This window comes from Solenopsis invicta, chromosome 6 (genome assembly GCF_016802725.1).
Source record: "Solenopsis invicta isolate M01_SB chromosome 6, UNIL_Sinv_3.0, whole genome shotgun sequence".
Classification (NCBI taxonomy): domain Eukaryota; kingdom Metazoa; phylum Arthropoda; class Insecta; order Hymenoptera; family Formicidae; genus Solenopsis; species Solenopsis invicta.
In genome coordinates this window covers 4,336,648-4,349,884 of record NC_052669.1, presented here as the reverse complement: position 1 = coordinate 4,349,884, position 13,237 = coordinate 4,336,648, and the positions used below count along the sequence as shown (strand labels likewise).

Below are 13,237 nucleotides of genomic sequence, written 5' to 3'. Positions count from 1 at the left end.
ATGCGCGCAGAATTATGCTTTTAGTTTAAAAAAACTTGTGCGACTACAAATTATCGTTTATTTAAACGCTTTATACGCTTTAAAATAACGGCAGTTTTTTTAGCTCTTTTGTATAGTACAAAGAAAAACTTGATAATATTTTTAAAAATTACTAACTCAATGTTAAACTGTGCTATTCAATTCTTTACGCCATCAACCAAGAAAGTGTACGATTCCATTCCTTCAGATATACGTTACTCTATTTTTGAAAGCACGTGAAATATGTCGTACCTTATTCTCGAGGCAATACTCGCGTTTCGAAACGGGAACGTCGCAGTGGAGACTATGCGTATTTTAAAGATGTACCTGAAGGTCCCAAGGGAATATTCGTGACGTAGCTATTTCTCGAGGAACCAATATCCCATGAGTTCGTAAAAGTCATCTAGGATACGTCACTAGCTTTAAGAATGGAATATCAAAGCGCATTTAGGGTAATAGGTATATGCACGAGAACTGTAAACATATAAGTGTACAGGATTTAAAGACACCGACGGCATATAAAATATTTCAAAATTCCCCATAAGAAATATGTTATTTCTTTACTTTGTCAAATATTAAATAATGCAAAAAAAATGATTAAAAACCAGAAATAATCATTAGATATAATAATAAAATCATTTTGTTCATCCATCCTAATTTGATCCGCATTATAATCCTTATGATACAAATTGTATTTTCGATTCTTCGCTTGTTGCATCCTCAACAAGAGAAGCATTTACTGGAAAATTGGAATTATTCTTTTTTTTTGTCAATCAAATATAATGATCACGGTTGTTCTTTCCGTTGCCGGTCACGCTCCTGGTTTTCAGTCCTAAGTGTATTGTCGCAACGCGACTGACCTCGCTTCTGCACAGCCGTTCTGAGGATAAACTCCTTAATTTCTTTTGTGGAAAAAGAAGAGAATAGAGCCGCGGGACTCTTCTTGCGTGGCCGGTACGGCCAGGTCAAAGAGAAGACCTGCTTAATGAAAGGTTCTTCGTCTGGTCTTTGGCTCTGTGCGACAGCGCCATTGTGATTATGGGTACCCCGACTCTATCGGCTTGCTAGCGCAATTATATAGGAGTGTAAAGGCTATTACGCATACAAGAGAAAAAAATTGAATGAAACAAGATGCGCGAAAGATACGGAAGGGGGGAGGGAGAGAGGGAGAGAGAGAGAGAGAGAGAGAGAGAGAGAGAGAGAGAGAATGACTATGCACGAATTAAATACCGTCGCACCGTAGCTCATTGCAGCTCGTAGTAACCGCGCTACGTACATACATACACGCGACTGCATAGGTACAACGCGATAGATATATCGCGTCCGAATACTGCATGTGGTTCATGCAAATATTACAAAGCGGCGGTGTGAAAGCCGCACATATATATTTTTAGATGTACGCAAAATCCCATGTTTGATCCGCAAGCGCAAACATTGCTGCGCGATTAACTAGCTGGATTGCTTCCGCAAACGGTAATCCGGACATTGGTAGAAAAATATTTAATACCGTTCCATCTGTTTAATGTTTTTCTAAAAATATTATGGACCAATTTATTCGCGAAGATGTATTTAAATTTTTGTTCCAATATATTTACTGAATATCCTATCAATAGAGAAAGAGAGAAATCAATAACGTTAATAATTAATACAAAACTTATCTGCGCTGTTAAAGAGCATTAAATTTTTCGTTTTATCACGATGATATTAACTCAGTTTGCTTGTTAAAGTTGTGAAATTTTAATATAATCTTTTTAACTTCTCACATAAGGTAACGAAAAAAATACTGAATAACTTGCTAAAATTTATATATTTTTTATATTAAATTTGCTAAAAATTATGCTTACTCAGATTACTGTGACTGTATTAAATTCGCTTTTATGATTGTGTTAACTGCTGTTGTATTAAATAATAAATAAAATAAACAATGAAATTAATACATATAATTATTACATTAATCGATTAATAATAAATTGTTATATTACATTTTTGCAAAAAAAACATTTAAAATTAAAAAATTAATACTCTTATTAATATCAATATTTATAAAAGTAATATTTTTATTCTTTAATTCATAATTATAAAAATCAAATATCCATTAAATATGTAATTTACAGAATATAATAAATGAAGATTAAAAAAAAACAAGATAAAAGATGACAATGAAGTTATTAAGTAATAAATTAAAAATAAAAAAAGACTGAGATTAACTGACATAAAAGATAAAATCGGGAGTTATGTCATAAATTTTTTGACCTAATAAAACACTTAGTCTCCAGAGAGTCATATATGTGTATACTCTCGGAATTAGAGGTTCAGCAAGATCTCGAAGGGTTTAAGAAACGCGTACGTTATTCATCAAGATAACATTTCTAGAATTCAAATGTGCACACTTAGTTTTTACCTAATTTTTATATTACTGAAATTTATGATAAAAGCTGCAAGCTAATAGAATCACATTTTTTGCAATCCATTCTAAATAGAAGTAAAAACTAACATAAAGAAAGTTACAAATCGAATATCTTCCTCGTATTATTAATTACGCGTTATATTACAATATCAAGTAATTCTAGAAACAAACCTTTTCATTTATTATTGACTATCAAGTTAAATGTAAATAATTACATGTGAAACACTTTAATTTAAAAGGTATTGCATTTCGTGTAATAAATTTGTAAAACAATGTTATCGGCACATATTTCACTATTTCATGACCAATACACGATCTCTTTTTTTATACGAATTTTATATTTCCACTAGTTTCAAATTTGGCTCTAACATAGTAAAAGAATTAATTCAGTTATGTCAAAAAGGCCATATTTCCACTTTTTCGAGAATTCGATTTTCTGTCACCATTCAACACAGAATCAATTTGTGTCGCACGTTTTATGTGACAAGGCCATCTCTAACAACATAGCATATGGTTCATCCAGCCATCCAATTATCTTCGTTCTGTTCCCGAAAATGTCACTTTATCATTTATTTTACGATTTTTTCGTCCCGTGTGAAATTTACTTTTACAAAGAAAAAGAGAAATCACTTCTTTTTTTAAATTTGTACTTTACACAATAAAATAATAAAATTATTAATATTTACATTGTATAAGCATTTACGTTAATATAAGAATAGAATTTGCGAAATATTTAAAAAGTTAAACGAAATATGGAGCAATAGCACATGAAAATGCGCTAATAAAATCGTGTTAATATAGGAAAAGGCAGGTATAGAAGAGAAAAGCTTTAAGCCCAGTAAAAAAACGAACCAATCGAGTCCTGATGAGACTGGAAAGATGGATGGCGGGAGAAAAGAGGATCGGTGGACATTCGGGAAAATTCAGGAAACGACAAAACGCACAGGCTCACATAACGGTCGTTTACGTTCGCATTTCACGCAACGGCGAATCCGTAGATGGGCTACTATTGTGGAAAAAAAGAAAGGCAACAGAGAGAACGAAAGAGAGAAAGAGAGAGAGAAAACAGGTATTCTATACCGTATAAAAATAGAAGGTACTAAAGATCATGGACTATTGTGTCGTCGAAGCTAAATTTCACACCGGCAAGAACCTGATGCAATATGCGACGACGTATCCAATTTTGCTCGCGTCCGAATTCGGTGAACTGAACAAAATATTATTGAAAGATAATAATAAGAGAAGAGACAAATATAATATGTGAGATCGTTCGACAAAATTAGGCACATTTTGTCATTGGATGTATTCGCCTATTTCTCAGAAATTGCAAATGTTTGTGAAAATTAAAATAACAAAATACGTATGGATAAAATGGCATAGAAAGAATAGAACACAATCCATTTCGTCGGAATGATATATCTAATCTTTCAGCTGATAAAAAGTTAAAATTGATAAATAATGGAATGAGCTGTCACCGGCGTTGCGTTCTCACCCAACTAGCCGAGATACTGGCCGAAGTTTCTATATCATTTTGATGCATTTCGTGCAGCGCTCTTCGATGTTGATATAATCTTGCGAAAACGAAAGTGGCCGTCGATTCCGTATCGGTTTGCGGTCGAGAGCGGTTGGGAGACCGCAGTGCCACCCGCGTGGCCGGTCAGCGGGTAGAGTAGGCTTCTTCGGAAAGCCAAGTGTGAGAGGAAGTGAATAAAGATGTGGACAGAGCGACTGTGGCAGAGAGGAGTGAGACGGAAACAGGTAGAAGAGGAGACGGAGAGATGAATGAGAGAGGACGGGATGGAGGGCTCTCTTCAAACTGAGAGGAGAGTACGGCGTATTTTATGGGTTCTCTCAAGCCACATTGTCGTTTTATTTCCCATTATTTAAGTGCCAAGGCAGGTTAACAAAAACCAGTCGCGGTGCCACCGCATTATTCCCGGCGTCCACGAAGCATGATGCGTCTAATGAGTTTCTCAGCGGTCCGTCGAGCCGCGCCGTCATCTTCGTCGACACCATCGTTTTCGTTGTCGCTGCCGACGTCCCTTTCAACGGCCAATAACGCGATTACCTCGTTCCTCGGTAGAAATTGCTTGAAATTTCCTTCGCCAGCTCTTTTCTCTGTCCGCCTCTCTCGACCGAACGATAATTTACCCGTTAAACGACGTCAAGGATTAGCTTAGCAAATAGTATGTAACCGTACTGAAGTAGTAAATATATTCATCCTGCTGTCACTAATCTTTCATCAGTCATTCCATTAACATAATGCCTTATGTGACAGCATACGGAATTTTTTCTAGTTTTTTTTTTAAATGTTATCAAATAATTTCTCTGTAGCAAAGTAGAAGGAGATTGTTCAACTCTCTTTACAAAATGAAAAAGATTGCAAACTTGAAAAATTATATTGCGTTTGTTAAAATCTTTTTAAACAAAGGCGATATTTTTTTCATATAATGGAATTTCTAATGAGAAGATGAATGTTTTTACTTCATGCACTTTACTTTCTGACGCTTACAATTCACACGTATTCTCATATATTATGCCATTTCTGTAGTAGAACGACTCTCCTTTATAGTCTCACGACCCTTTCATCAACCGTATAAACTTTGACTGATTGCTACAATTCACTAATTATGCGGTCGTAACAACAACCCGTTCACACTATACTGATGTATAATAACGCGAATTGGCATAGACTGTCCCGATTAGAAGCAGTACTAATTATAGCTGGCAGTGGTTTATAATGCACCATACACTGATTGAATAATTTCTACATGCGTTTCATGCCCTTGAGCATTCGTGTCTAATAATGTAATTAATTTTCCGCGACTTATCTATTTTATATCTCGTTGGCAACGCGATTCAAAGTTCCTTTCCGTTAAACAAATATTTCAAACGGAGTCTCTTTAAAATAACTCGGATTATTTTTAAAATAAATAGAGCATAAAATGAAAAAGATAAACAAGATAGAAAAGCGTAATATTTAAATGATATCGAATATGCATAAAGAATTTTTTTCCCATGCATCCGTAAGTATTGGAATGCACATTCAGATAACAATGTTTCATGCGAGTGTAGCGAGTACGTTAATTGATAATGTGAAAAGTTACAGTTGTTGAGTGATCGCCGCTACGGATCAGTTCGCAATACGCCGGCAATGAATCCAGAATCGTGTGTCGTTAGCCCTTGGCGAGTCCCGTTATTAGGATGGCATGCGGGCAGACTGGCCGGTCCATCCGGCGGCGTGAAGAGGCGCACGAGTAGGCGAACGGGCCCGAGCAGCGGCGCGGCAGAAGAAGCAACAACGGCAGAATCAAGCGGCAGCTCAGGCGGATGGCCGAGTGTCCGACGTTGATGCATGACGTAAAAATTAAAAGAAGACAACGAGCGACGACGGAGAGACCGCGCAACGTGCGCCTCGCCAAGGGGCAACGAGTGAAAAGGCTATTGCCGACAATAAAGCGGGACTGAGGAACGCTCGACGCGTTCGAGTGGAAAAGATGATGCAGCGGCGCAATAATCCGCGTAACGAACCGGTCACGCTTTTTCGACAGCTCATCGTTTTTCGAGAACCCTAAGAGCCACGGACGGCGGCGGCTAGATTCGCCCTCTCGCGCGATAAGCCCTCTCGACGAGCCACCACCACCACCACCACCACCACCACCACACTCTCATTTTCTCGCGCAAATAGAGAAGTGTACCTGCCGACCGGCAGTTCTCGCGAACGAAATAAACTGGATTGCAAGTTACGTAATACGTGGTACCCGAAGGCGCATTAAAAAAAATATGATGTAACTGCATTTACGGCGGACGCTCTTTAATTAAAGCTCGTTTCAGGCGTGAAAACTGGTTTAACGCCTCAGTTGAGCGGGAAATTTATATTATTTCGTAGCGTGGATTGCTCAGTTAATTTTTCAACTGCGCGAATATCGAGTTAAATTTAAAAATTCACTTCGCAGTCTGTATCCTCGCGCGGTATTAGTGATAAATTCGTATTTACAGATTATCTGTAATATCCGCAGATTATGATGATGATAATATGTAGAGTAGTAAGTAATAATAATACCAAGTAATTTTTTAGTAATAATAAGTACCATAAGTATTAATAATACCAACTAATTCAATATAAAAGTTTCAGGGATTAATAAAATGAAAATAGTAGATGAATAGCAAATCACGATGTATAAACGAATTCATGTCGTGCGCGGTTAACAAATATTATAATATTGACCTAATTACGATAATACTTATTAATTAAACGTATGCCGATGTCATCTCGACACCGCAGATACAGTGCAACTAATAAAGTTGCAATATATTTCATGCAAATTCAATGAGATATATTCATATTACTAATAAACAGTCAATATATCATTTTCTATTATTACTCGATTTTGTACATTATTCCGCGCTTTTAATTCAAAAGTACTAAGCAAATTACGTTTCGATCAGCAAAAGGTTCTAAGTACATTGTGAGATACACTCGAATTGAATCGATGAAGAAATTATTATTAAATGTACAAATATCACGATAAAATAATTTTTTAATTGACATTCCTTCGATTTCGCAAAACAAACAAATCGTGTGAAATATTTGCTTGGACAAACAGTCAATGCGTTTACAATTTCGTTACAATCACGAGACAAATCGTTAATCGCGAGAATTCATTGATTGTGTGTGCTGGCAGGATAATTATTCATAGAAAATAATCACGTTTGCTATCTTCTAGCATTTGACGCAATCGATGTTTTGACGGGTAAATGCGAACACATAAAAGCGCTGGCTACTCGAGTTTCGTTGCGCGAATAACACAACGCAGACTTGTGTACCAAGCAAATACCAAATCGTAAACAAGCAAATCTCACCCGCACAAAATATTTAACGTATTGAAATAATTATACGCCGAATATTCTGTTTCATCCATTTTAAACTAGTCATTAATATATGATTGATCATACCCGGTTTCTCGTTACTTAAATGATCCACTGATTCATCATTCCGAGTTATCAATCGCAAAATTATAGGCAAATTATATATAAACCAAAAGTTCCAAGCGTAAATGTATTTGATACATTCGAATCCAAAAACCTCGCAAAGTACATTGAGGTACGTAATTAATTATCGCCTATTAGTATAAATAATAATTTATAATTTTACGTTGTTCCAAATTCCTGTGCCAAACGAAATATCTGCTTCGCGACAATTGTCATCTTGTTTACAATTAATTACACAGATTGATACAATAAACAACATGAGAGACAGAGAATAAGAAACGGTTCAATCTATTGAATAAGAAAAACGTATGTCACGTTCCTCATTTAATATACATATTAAACTATCCCTAATATTCCCTGTTTCCTTCCTAATATTCCGTACATTGTGTCTAGGGTGCTAACAATCACTCAACTTAATCGTAAAGTGTGACGACATTTAGTATCTTCTAATACCTGTCACGACCGTGTTTCAAGGAACAATACACGATGACACACACGGAGCGGCTCGCGCCACAACCTGCTGGCTCCAGCCTCACCGAGTAAATTGTTGCGCAATGACCTTGCGCGAACACAACGTACTTTACATCGCTTTGATATCAAGGTCGCTAGTAAAATTGTTATCATTCCAAAATATTAAATGTTTTGTAAAATATACAATAACGCGAAATACGTTTCCTGCGCTTCAATAAATGAGCTGTTACCGTACATAATGCGCTTTGTTTTGTTATAATACACGCACTTGGTTTTATAAACTAATTAGCATTGTCTAAAATAATTATTAATGACGTTCAATTGAGAGAGTATTTCAAAATGGAAATATTGTTATTCGTATTCTAATTGAGAAATACGTATATTATTATTAGTAAATTTCAACCGTTACATACCAATGATTTAATTCTTTCTTGTAATGAATTTTAATAGTTATTTAATTACTTCATTCATAAAGATTGAATAATAATATTATACAAAAATTATCTTTGTTTTACTGAAGAAAACTATTTTATAACTTTAAAATCGGAATTCAAGATTTTTAAGTAATCGTCTCAAGTTGTTAGAAAAACGTTATAAAATTCAAAAGCTATTAACATACATATAGAAGTTTCTCTTAAGAATCAATTATCGAAGCCAGAAAAATAAAACTCGGATTATATCGTAAGATAAAAATCATTTTCTCAATTAAATTGTAATTGCGAATATAACATAAGAAATATCAAATTAAAATCTGTTTATTAAATCGTGTCATATCTTAAAATCTCAAATTAATTTCAGCCGAGTTCTTTGATAGAAAAGAGACTTATAAATGATACGCCTGTAAAAGATCATGCACGATTTCCTGCTTCTGAAACTAGTAATAGCAATTCTTAAACAGAGTTTTTAAAAAAAAGCAATTCAAAAATATACTCCCATAAATACACCCCGCCTCTTGCCCGCAGCAATCGTTATACCATACGAGTTACATATAGCCTGCTATCCTTCTATCGAAATCGAGCGTATCGAATGACGTCGTATAATAGATTTCGCTCGATTGACTTCATGCAAACGGCCACTTTCCTGCACTTTCCCCGACATTACGGAAACATAAGATCTTTTCGAATTTTATACGTATGGTGTATACTTTTTATTTCAAATATTCGTAATGTGGAAACTCAATAATGCAAAATTTATACATTAACTTTTGATTACAACCGCTGTATAAAACATGCAAATTGTATGTTGGCAATAGAAAAATCTATTTCTCTTTCCAATGAATTCTATTCATATTTTTTTCACTCTGCACTAAAAATTAAGTTTAAAATTTAAAAGAGAAAATGTTTCTAAAACGCTTGAAATAAATTTTTTTTATGTCACTCACCAATATGCAATATAAAAACGAAACGACCACTTGAATGGAAGAACTTACCTGAAACAAAAAAAAATATATATATATATAAATATAGAAATTATCTCATTAATAGACATTATATTTCAACAATTTATTTAATCACATACACTTCATATATCAATGCTATTAATATAAACAAAATATCTCAACAACTTTCACGATTAAGATACAAAATATTTTTAAACATCCATAAATTTTATTCAAATGATAAGATATTTCTTTCATTGAAAAAAAAAACAAATGCTGAATCAATTCTCTTGATAAGCTCTCACATGCACTATGGCGTTAGATAAATTTAAATATCAGTTGCTGTAACGTATGTGCATATTTAATGGCTGTAATAAATAATTCGCACTAAATCAACTTTCTTCCGCGTACATGGAGCTAAGCCTGCTATAATTGACCAATACATAGCTATCATTATTCATTATCTATGGAACGTTTATAAAATCTTTTCACGAAACGACATATCGACATATTCAAGCTTTCGAAACAACGATAGATGATTGAAACCTGTTTCACGCCGATAAAATCACGGACTTCCAATAATCTCGTTCGTGACATCTATATTTTACATAGAATTGATTGGTCTGTTTGTATCACTAAACTTGGGCAAAACTATCTGAAAAAAATTGTGACATAGTATATCTTGCTGTCATTATGAAAATAAAAAAAACTCAAGTATTTGTAATAAAGACACAATTTATAAAATTTATCAATACCAAAAATAATAAAGTCATATATACAAAGTAAAAAAAATAGATATATTAAAAATTGGAAAACAATAAAAATCCATAGACGTGTGCAATGTGTAACAAGACTCCTTCCTGCTACGAATTAAATATGAATTATATTACCAATGAAAGTAGATACAGTTACATTGAGAACTTCTGAGTTCATTGTACCAAGAGTATATATAATATCTAGCATATGCCACAAACACGCTAACTTTCCTACATTTGCCAAAGTTGATAATTTATTTACCAAACAACTTCTAACTTCGGCAATTTGTTTTCTTGATGACAATGTTACTTGAAAACTAGTGCCATCTAAGCGCCATAACAGCCTGACGACTAACATACTAATCCTCAAAGTTTCTAGATATTTACATCATTATTCTCACATTTAATAGTCGCAATTATATCTAATTTAAATCAAATTTAAATTTTTAAAAATAAAACACCGATAATTGTCTTCCATAATACTGCCTACGCAATTATTTTTTCTTCTTGATATTCAAGTAAAAAATCTCAATATCAATTCAAAATTCATATAACGTTATTCTCTGCAAAGATATGTAAAATATCACCGGTAATATAATATAGTATAAGCCGACAAAAATACCCTAATATCCATAAATGAGTGCATCGATAACATACAGCAAATCTGCGTTAATAGGTATTACAATTAATTGCATGACGCTATTTCATCTACTCTGTGGGTGCGCACTGTCTGTGCACCACACGTCTCATTACGTGGAGATTCGTGTGTGTGTGTGTGTGGTCGAGCGAGAGCAGGTTATTCAAATTTCCCCTGAACGCGTAATTATACACACGTTTGCACAAACAGTCACTAACATACAACCAATGTCTACGAGCTGCAAGTAACACGTGTTGTAACAAACGTGTCTCACGTAGCACGTAAAGTGCTCGTCCGTTCCTCTCAGTTACTTGTGCGACCAGTTGCAATCGATTTGCGATTATGTCAATACAAGCAAACATTCGATATTGCAGGTCAGAGGAAACGCCCGGAAGTTGTACTGATTCGTTGATAAATACCACAGATATATGAACAATCTTCTTACCGAATGCGTAAGTACAAATAAACCTCTAACAACTATAAATCGATAGCAATTGTAATTTGTAGCAATTTGCACGTAATAAAATATATACTAGATATTATAAAAATAAAATTTAATAAACTAAAATTTAATACGGTTTTTGAAATAATCGTAGAGTAAATTGAATTTCTCTAATTTGATTATTATCGAATGAGAATATTACGCTGCATTTTTTGCGTTTATAATAAAATGCATTTTTTATTAATTTATAAATATGTATAACAAAAGTAGCAAGAATAACAAATGATATATTTTTTTCTCTCTCAAGTTGATCCTTCATGACTGTTAAATATACACATAGAAGTTCACGCCCCATATTATCTTCGAATAATTATTGATAATTTTGCAATCAGTTTATAAACGTAAAGAAAGCCTCGACTTCGTCCAAGCAACACGTACAACTTTTATAAAGATCTCTTGTTAACATTTCAAACGTTTTCGGTTTTTTTTCTACTCAGCGCTTTGAAGCTAGTGTTTATATAAGAGCTATTTTAGTGAGGAACCGATCCCATTGACATTAGCATAATGATATTGCGGATTGGTTGCTCGCTATTCTCGTCGCGCGATAAGGCTGCAGATTAGCTGCGGTCGTTATCCCTTGTCTGATATAAAAGCTAGCATTGTTTGGAACATGCAGCGAGCCCGTTCGCATTGCATTGTCATATACGCATCAATGATTGAAGATCTGATTTGATGCACGCTCATGCATGTTCCACGATGACTGTCTTGACAAAGGTATTCTTGATGGTTTGTCATTGTCTTCCGAGAGGTGATGATCAGTCAAAATTCCTATTTGTTATAGATGAATTAAAACCTGGATCTTTGCCAGATAACAGATGCACAAAGACCCAACTCTTACGCGACGATCATCATCTCATATATTAATATACGTATATTAAAGTGTATATGTATATATACACATATATGGAAGAAATGATTTTTAACGTTTTATAGACTTAGAAATTTTTAATTAAATGTTATTTTAATTATTTTAATTATTAGATCATATATTTGCATATCATACATTATTCTCACATTTAGTCGGAATTATAACTAATATTATTTAAAATGTTTTAAATATTAAATTTTAAGTTTTTAAGAATAAAATGGTCAAATCTTTCGTAATACTACAATCATAAATATTATATATGTATATATACATACATATATAATTATTTAAATTTAACTGTATTCAAATATAGCTACTAATACAGATATACATTCGTATATCAACTCCAACTAACGTTAATCATAGCAACAAGTCGCCCATTTCAGGAACCATGCAACATTGAAATACAGATAAATTCTGTATTATTAGCGATATGTGAGGAAGCATACATTAAATCACACAGCATATGAGCTTTGCCACGAAATTCACACCAAAATTACTCATGGTAATAGAAATTGTACGCCATGTTTGATGACACCTAGCTATATTGAGGAAAATTAGTCATGTTGACGTTTGTATAATTAAGCAAAATATGGTACAGCATATTCCCTGTTCTGATTTCATTAGAATGCATGCTTTTTACTAATATTTTTACTAATGCTTACTTATATTTTCCAAATATTTATCTATACACATATGTATATGTGTGTACACATATGTCATAAAATAAATTTACGAATTTTTACTAATGTAAAAAATTGTTATAGAATTTACTATTACATAATTAAATTTATATTCCATATATTTAGAGATTGAAAAATATTATAAATTTTAAATAATTTAAAAATTTATTTTATAAATTATTGTTTTGCTGAATAATAATTAGACATTATTATTATATATTGCTATATTAAAGCCTACACATATGTGCGTCACATCCGAATAATCGCGGTATTGCCAATCACGTAATTATTCGCACAGTGAAAATGTAGACAACGCAGTCGAACAACAGCTGATGCAATTCTAGAATGGCTCGCTTCAAGATTCGTGCACGAGGATCTATGGACGAAATCCGAAACCGCGACGAAATCCCTTCACGGGGCTGGTTGAATTATTCACAGGGTTTGTCTAGCCTCGCGAAGCAACAACGCGAGCTCGCATGTCGATAACGTCGTCCTGACGGTGTCAATTGCTGAACAAGACACGACT

General features: G+C 33.8%; 1 protein-coding gene and 1 long non-coding RNA gene across 5 annotated transcripts in view; one reads left to right on the top strand and one right to left on the bottom strand.

The window, feature by feature from the left end:
• The window catches only part of LOC120358136, a 286,272-nt gene extending 275,041 nt beyond the window's left edge, over positions 1–11,231 (top strand). The window contains exon 4 of the long non-coding RNA XR_005575068.1: positions 11,033–11,231. This is a non-coding gene — a long non-coding RNA (uncharacterized LOC120358136). The remainder of the gene's footprint in view (positions 1–11,032) is intronic.
• LOC105193913 (SAM and SH3 domain-containing protein 1) overlaps positions 1–13,237 on the bottom strand; it is a 324,915-nt gene that overhangs the window by 258,714 nt on the left and 52,964 nt on the right. The gene's annotated exons all lie outside the window — the stretch shown is intronic.